Source organism: Odontomachus brunneus, unplaced genomic scaffold, assembly GCF_010583005.1.
Source record: "Odontomachus brunneus isolate Ranch 3 - 2012 unplaced genomic scaffold, Obru_v1 Obru_scaffold_170, whole genome shotgun sequence".
Classification (NCBI taxonomy): domain Eukaryota; kingdom Metazoa; phylum Arthropoda; class Insecta; order Hymenoptera; family Formicidae; genus Odontomachus; species Odontomachus brunneus.
Window position 1 is genome coordinate 1 of NW_022639620.1, and position 9074 is coordinate 9074.

Here is a 9074-nt window from a genome sequence, read left to right on the forward strand (position 1 = left end):
TAATTTTATTTATTTAATATAATAATAATATATAATGTAATATATATATGATAATATAATGTAATATATATATATAATATAGTATAATAATAATAAATATGTCAATATAAATTAATGATTTCAACGTCTATTTCTACTTCCTCCTCTTCACTGCTAAGATCGATTACTTCTATATGTTCTGAAATCAAATTTAAAGATTAATTTTAATTGTTTTATATACAGAAAATTAAAAATTTTTATGTGAAATTATTTGTGCTTTCTTACCATTATCCTCCTCCGCATTTTCATCCTCCTCCCCCACCTCCTCCTCCATCTCCTCCTCCATCTCCTCTTCCCATTCTTCGATATCTAAAATTGGATTAATTATTATTTAAAAATTTGAAAACCTGGATTATTATACAATCTATTAAAAAACTTACGTGGAGGGCTTTGTTGTAAAAAAACCTCCTCCTCCTCTCCATATACGGGTCTACGAAATTTCGTATTGTACAACATTTTCATTTTATTTTTCTTCCTTGTTGATGTGGACTTGGACTGTTTGCTAGTGACTCCTGGGTGACTTTTATATGGTCCATCGCTATCTCTTTGTAACAAATATGTCTCATTAGGAGAGGGTGGCAAATGTGCAAAATCAGCCTAACGTAATAGTAACATCATATGTGTCACATACAGTCAACCGCATCCTCACATTGATGTATCAGCACGTTACCGTTTCTTTGTCGCTCGTACCAATCCTCTAAGTTGGAGGTGGAAAAGAGTTCAGAAATTGGGAGTACAACCTGAGAACTTCAACATTTTCCTTCAGTCCGCGTTTGTTTATTCCCCGCAAACAGAGTTCTCTGTCACGCAAAAACTGCACCATCGATATCTTTCTTGATTTTGGCCATCTCCAATCTATCTCCATTTTAGCCGTTCAATTTGTTGCACGTGTCCCGTATCTGTTGCTGCTTGGATCTCGACTGAACTATGCGCTGATGTAATACTCATGAATTTATATGTTTCAAAACGTGCAAAATATGCATATCTCCATGATCTTCATGATGGTATCTTGTTTCACATTTTTCTGCGCATCTTGCTGTCAATCACAAATCGATGCGGCAGCACTAAAATGCTACATTGTGATGCATAAGAGAGAGAGATCTTACATTCATTAGTAATAAGAATATCATGTGCCACATTCTAGTTCTTGCGCATCTAATTGTCGAATGCATAACACGCAAAATCTTGTCGCGGGGGCACAGTGTACGTGCTCATTAGTAATAAGAATATCATGTGCCACATTTTCTGCGCATCTAATTGTCGAATGCATACGTTTGCAGAATATTAGAGTTTGCAGCTGTGACTAAAAAATCACGCGGGCGGCACGGGCGGCGCGGGGCGGCGCGGGCGACGCGAGCGATGCGGGCGGCGCGGGCGCCGCGAAAACCGCCGCAAAAAACCGCCGCAAAATCCGCCGCAAAAAACCGCCGCAAAATCCGTCGCGGAAACCGCGGCGAAAACCGCCGCAGATCGGTAAAATGATCTATCGAAAGCAGATAGAAAAAATTATATCGGTAATTACCGATCATCGATATTATGTAAAGATGACAGTAAAAATTATGTAAAGAATATATATGTTGGTAAAAAATTAAATGTTGGTATATAATATCGGTAATAAATTAACGATCGTTGGTATTATCGGTAATTATATGTTGGTAAAAATTATATGTTGGTAAAAAATTAAATGTTATATAATATCGGTAAAAATTACCGACCGTCGGTAACATGCCCCCCCAATTACCGACCGATGATAACCCCCGCGGTGACGTCATACCCCCCCGCCCCCCCGCGATGGCGTCATACTACCCCTCCCCCGTGACATACTACCCCTCCCCCGTGACGTCATACCCCCCTCGCCCGTGGTACCCCCCGCCCCTCACCCCCCCTCGGAGGACCATGGGTTAGAACCGGCCTATAATACCTACTAATATGTTTAAAAATGTATAAAATGAATTATAATCGATATAATCGATTTAACACAGGATTTAGAGTACATTTTAAAAAATTCAGTAAAAGGATATAGTATTTTATCTACGTACGCATTTCAAGAAGAATTAGACGAAAAATGCAGAAATATATTGGCTGATATTGTTCATTATGAACTTAAGAATAACTTAGATACTCGGTATGATATATGTATGATATATTTTGAGATTTACATTTATTATTTGCGTAAAAATATTTTTAAAATTTTTTATGTCACAGAATTACTTCTGAACGCGCAAAATTTATTGCGGAGAAAATAATCGGGTTATTTCCTAAAGAAGATAGAAAGTAAGTTTTCATATTCAATATATTAATATGAGTATGTACAAAATTTAATCGTATTTTCGAATATGTGTCTGACGATTACATACAAAACTCATATATGTGTACATTAGGCCAAACTTGAAGAAATGTTTCTCTACTATTTTGCAGATCACGCAAAATTTTGATTTGGTAATTACAGAAGATCCGCGCGAATTATCGTGCGGATTACAGTATTGGATGTGACGGAAAATATTATTTGCATTGTATTTTTAAGTCATTGGCCGGTATTCACGGTCGGATCTTATATTTAAGACCGTCTTAAATTCATCTTCAGATTCTTCGTAGCCAATGAAATGAGTCATACAGTACCTGAAGATGAACTTAAGACGATCTTAAATATAAGATCCGACTATGAATACCGACCATTAAGTTGAACTTTATACAGTCTTTTATCATTTTGCAAATTACCATAGATTTTTAAGTTATTAATTAAAGAAGATTGGCAAACGATCGTGCATGATTATTCGTCAATTTTTTTAAATTAATAATTAAAAAATATAAGTAGTTTGCAAAATGGTAGAAGACTTTTCTGGATTAGTTTGGCTTAATATATAAGTACACAATACAAATAATATTTATCGCCACATTTTGCACCGTATTCTGCGCGATTATTCGCCAATCTGTAATTAATAATTTTAAATTTTACATAGTTCTTTGCAAAATAATAGAGAAATTTTTTGTCCAATTTTTCCTAATGTATATGTATACGACAATTTTATATTTATTGTCAGATCAATATCAAATGTAATAATTTCATTATAAATTATATATTCAATATACAAGATTCTATGCCTCAGAAAATTAAATATATAACTTTTTTTTATAGAATATATTGTGATATGTTAAATTATTTCTATTTATTTATAGAACACTTGGGTAGAAGAAGAATGGAAGAATGAAGAGAAGAATGGAAAAAGTATTGGAAGAAGCAAAATTTTAATAAAATTTCAAACCATACGAAGAAATCTAATTAAAGCTGGAGCGATTAAAAGACAAGGACAGAATGAGAAAGAAAGAGAAGGAACCGATGTTTGTATATCAGAAGGTATATTTTTTCAAAATTTATTAACTTTGCATAAATTTCGATATTTCTGAAGTTAATATTATTGTTTTAGTTACCAGATAATACCGATTGCGAAAAATATATTTTATGATTGCAAAATAATGATAAACCATGGATAAAAGTTACTCAATTATGGGAGAAAACTTCGAAAATTCGATTAAAATGTTTACGATCAGAGGAACAAAATATCCAAGATTATTTTAAACTCTATTCTGCTTTAGAGGAACCTCAAGGATATACTTTAGTAAAATTATATAAAAATAATTTTTGTCTTATATTTCTTTTTTAGCATTCATTTTATATTCTAACATTTTTGTTTATCTTTTTATTATACTTCTTTCGTTAAAGATTTTGTGAATTTTTATATTTTTTTATTTCAAGTTTACAATTTCACTTTATTTACAATTTTATATGTCTTATATTATTTTCTCTCAATGTTAGCTAGAAAAAGACTTTGAAGCATTATATCCTGATACTGTAATGAAATTATACGTTGAATGGTCTAAATTATCAGCTTTTATAAAAAAAAAATGGGTTAACATAGATTCAGCATTCAAAGTATATTCAGATCCATCTATAGTAAAATTATATATAATTTATCGTAAAAATTAATCCTATTTTATAGTATAATTTTTCTCAAATTATTAAATATTTGCATGCTGTTTCTAGTAAATATTCATTATGATTAATGTTGTAACATCTCGTACTATTTCATTCTGTAAATAATAATAAACTTACATAATAAGTTAAGCTAAAACGTTTCTGTGTTTACAGATAAAAAACAGTTCAACTTCTATTAAAATTATCTTCTCTTTTTCCTGTATATACAGTACTTGCAGGAAAAGGTAAAAGTGGAAACTGGCGGCCGTCACTATGTGAAAAACGAAAAGCCTTTCTATGGCGAATTGAGGCAAATATGTTATTTATCATAAATTTGCTATGTAGGGTGTATTTAAATAATTGTAAATAATTTTAAGCAGTTATATATATGGTATATTTGTTTATATATAGAGTCAGTCAGTAACTATTGTCACCTGAAATATCTTCCGAAGCAAAAGATGTAAGAATGATCTTCAAATCTTCGAAGTTACTTAGAAAAAAAAGCATGTTATAACGGTAAAACTTTTTTCTAAGTCAAATAATTTCGAAGATCTGAAGATCTTTGTCTTTTACTTCGAAGATATTGCAAGTGACAGTAATTACTGACTTACACTATATATAATTCTATATTATATAAATATATTAAAGCTTTTACAATTTTTCTTTATGTATATATATAATTCTAAATATATTAAAGCTTTTACAATTTTTCTTTATGTAATTTATGTGATTTGTTTTGTACGTATTTCTTTTTATTTATAAACATATGGTGATTTGACGCGAAAATATACGAAAAGAGAGAGAAATTAAATACATTCAAGTTAACATTACAATCGCAGGCTATCATTATAGGCTCATCAGATATCGATATACGGCGTAGTTTTGTCATTGTTAATAATCAACATTATGAACTCGAAACTCCTTTAAAAGCTATTGATATTACATTTAAGTGTATTCACAGTCTACATATCCCAAAGAAAGCGAACAAGTTTTTCTTTTTCTACAAATACATATTTATGGCATTAAGACAAAATATGATAAGAAATTTAGTACTTTGATCAAAGGAAATTTTTCTTTGTAAAAGTAACTTTCTCAGAGTATTTTCTTTATTTTTCATATTTCTTCTCTTTCTTTAATATTATTACAGTATTCCATTTAGTATTCAAAGTTTAAATGGAAAAAAATATTTTAATATATGGTTATATTTATAAAATAGTTTTATTAATACATATAAAGTATTAAATAGAACCTTGGTAATGATATCCATAATAAAAGAAATATTTTTAATTTATATTAACAGAGACATCGATTAATCAAGATGCCGATTTGTTTTATATGTAAAGAAGAAGTTGAGAATATTAAACTTTTGCGCATTCATTTCGAATATAAACATAAAGAAATCAAATATTATGAATGTATTGAAATACATTGTCATAGAAAATTCGATACTTATAAATCTTTAAAAAAGCATTTAAATTCATATCACAATATCAAATAACCAGAAAGATATAAAAATCAGGAGAAAAGACCAAATAATGAGCAAACTATTAATTGCACAAATAATATAGATTTTTATTATAATAATTTTTTGGAAATTTATAGTTTTGATTCGTCTGATTTTGATAACTCATTGAATCACGACAATTCTGTTAATGTTGAAGAACATACAATGAATAAAGTTGCTTCTTTCTTTGCAAAACTATTATACTATAATTATGGTCTTCCGCGAAATTATGTCCAAAATCTATATAAAGACATTCAAAAACTTTTTATTAACGATTGTCTTAAAAAAGCTGAAAATTTCCTTACTTCCATTGAAAATGTAAATGACAGTAAGATAGTTATAGACAAAATTCAATTACTTTGTAAAGATTATAAGGATTCTTTTGAATCGATGTCAACAGAATATCGTAGAATTAAATACGAACAGTGGACAATATGTGGCTCCGCAATCATATATTATTCGAAATGGCACTGAACGAGTTATTAGTGAAACAAGACAATATATTCCATTAAGACATATGTTGGAACGTTTTTTCAAAATTCCTCATGCTTTGGAAGATATACTTTCAAATATGAATTCCTTAATAAATTCTGTAGATAAGATATATAGTTATATTCAAACTGATACATGGAAGCGTAAAATATCATTTTATAAGTCAGATGATATTGTTTTGCCTTTAATCTTTTATTTCAATTACTCCGAATCAAGTAATCCACTTCGTCCTAAATCTGGTAAACTTGGTGTAGTCTACGCGGAGTTGCTTTATCTTTCTCCTGAATGTGAATTTAATTCTGATAATATATTTCTTGTATTGTTAGTTTTTGAAAGTATTAGTAGAAAAATTTTTGGTAATAAGAAAATTTTTGTTCTCTTAATTGATGAATTTAATTTTTTGGCAAATGAAGGAATTTCTGTAACAACAATGGACAGAGAGATAAAAAAATATATTTTACTACAGAATTTTGTACTGGTGACAATTTAGGAATTAATTCAATGTTTGGTTTTGTAGAAAGTTTTAATGCTCATTATTATTGTAGAATTTGTAAAAATTCGAAACAAAATATGCAAATTCAATATAAAGATAATATATCATACCAACGAAGTCCACAAAATTACGAACAGGATGTTGTTAGAAAAAACGAAAAATTAACAGGAATAAAAGAAAGAAGCATCTTTAATAAATTAAAAAATTTTCATGTGACTTGAATTCTGCTTTAGATTCAATGCATGATCTCGCCGAAGGGATATGCCATTATGACATGTGTTACATAATAAAACATTGCATAGAATGTGATTACTTCAGTCTCGATCAACTAAATTCTCGAATGTCTGTGTTTAATTATGGACTTATTGATAAATCGTCAGAACTTCTATTTATTTTTAAAAAGCATCTAGATAGTTTAACATTAAAAATGACTGCTACCCAAACATTATGTTTTGTAAAATATTTTGATCTTTTGATTGGTGACCTGGTTCCTGATAATGATCCTTTTTGATTGTTATATAAACTTTTAAGAGATATTCTTGATATTATCCTCGCGAAAAGTATTAACAAAGCTTATCCTAATATTTTGCAAGTACTTGTAAATGAACATCATAAATTATATCTCCAAATAACAAACGATAATTTGAAACTAAAATATCATGCACTTGTTCATTATCCTAATTTTATGAAAAAAGCAGGACCTGTGAGTCAGTTTTCATGCTTCAAATTCGAAGCAAAACATAAGTTTCTTAAAAAATCGGCTTCTATAAACTCATGTAAGAAAAATAAAGCTTATTCAGTTACTGTAAAATATCAACTGCACATACGTTACAGATTTCTAAGTTCTTCTTTTATTTTGCAAACTTTTTCAATTGGACCCATAAAAAAGATGGATAGATTTGAAAAGATTCAGGTTTTAGCTTCTTTGCCTAACAATATTAAATATAATTCAAACTTGAAAATTCTTAAATGGATAAATTACAAGGGAACTTGTTTTCGTGAATTTCATTGTTGTTATTGACGAAAGTAAGTCAGGACCATTATTTGGTTAAATTGCTGCTATAATTGTATGTCAAAATATTGTGATATTCCATTGCGAGTTTTAATTACTATAGGTTTTAATTACTATAGGATTTAATGAACACGTTCGAGGTTACGAAGTACAATTTTCTGGGTCTAAAAGAAACGTAAACATAAATGATCTTTGTGATCCACTGCCATTAAGTCTGAATGCAAATGTATGTAATGAAAACTATGTTATTATGCGTTATGCAATTTAAGTTTTTTTTTTTGTATTAATTCTATCTCTAATTTCTAATTTTTATATTAATTCTAATCTTTTAGTATTATTAGGTGCGCAACTAAGTTCCCGCTGTTTGTCAATAGATGGCTCCAGCAGTAAGTGCTGGTCGATTTTGACATATCCAAAACGTCATGAACCAAGCTTAGACATATGGTAAACAAACCGCTTTGACACGTTAGTGATTTTTTTTTGGCGTCATATACTTTTGGTTGTGTGAAAATGTCTGATTTTGTGCCAAATAATCGTCATTTGCGGGAAGTGTTGATTTTCTTATTTCATTCGAAGAAAATGGCGGCTGAAGCGCATCGAGAGCTCCAAAAAGTTTACGGAGATGCTGCTCTAAGTGAAACAACGTGCCGTGATTGGTTTCGTCGCTTCAAAGACGGTGATTTCGATGTTGACGACCGTCCGCGTGAAGGAAGGCCAAAAACCTTCGAAGACGCTGAATTGGAGGCATTGCTCGATGAGGATCCGTGCCAAACGCAAGAACAGCTTGCTTCAGCATTAGGAGTTACCCGCCAAGCCATTTCCAAGCGATTGCATGCGTTGGGAATGATTCAAAAGCAAGGAACTTGGGTTCCTTATGATTTGAAGCCAAGGGACGTTGAGCGTCGTTTTTTCGCCTGTGAACAACTGCTCCAGCGGCAAAAAAGGAAGGATTTTCTTTATCGCATCGTGATGAAAAATGGATTCATTACAGCAACCCAAAGAAAAGAAAGTCATGGGGACTGCCCGGTCATGCTTCTACGTCGTCGGCTCGGCCGAATATTCACGCTGCGAAGGTTATGCTGTGTATTTGGTGGGACCAGGTCGGTGTTATTTATTATGAGCTGTTGAAACAGAACGACACCATCACTGGGGAACGGTATCGAATTCAATTGATGCGATTGAGCCGAGCACTGCGCGAAAAACGGCCACAATACGAGCAGAGGCACGAAAAAGTGATTCTACTGCATGACAACGCTCGGCCTCATGTTGCCAAACCCGTTAAAACCTACTTGGAAACGCTCAAATGGGAAGTCCTACCCCACCCACCATATTCCCCAGATATTGCGCCGTCCGATTATTACTTGTTCCGTTCGATGGCACATGGTCTGGCTGATCAGCAGTTCCGCTCATATGAAGACATCAAAAAATGGCTTGATTCGTGGATAGCCTCACAAGACGAACGCTTTTACCGTAACGGTATTCGAGCTCTGCCAGAAAGATGGGAAAAAGTTGTAGCTAGCGATGGGCAATACTTTGAATGATTCATTTGTAACCATTTTTT

At 31.5% G+C, this 9074-nt stretch overlaps 1 long non-coding RNA gene across 1 annotated transcript; it reads left to right on the plus strand.

Moving 5' to 3' along the window:
• The first annotated feature begins 1959 nt into the window (after positions 1-1959).
• LOC116851273 lies at positions 1960-7763 on the plus strand. The gene is made up of 4 exons (XR_004379557.1): positions 1960-2164; positions 2245-2313; positions 3217-3394; positions 3465-7763. It is a non-coding gene; the product is annotated as an uncharacterized LOC116851273 (long non-coding RNA).
• Positions 7764-9074: the final 1311 nt, after the last annotated feature.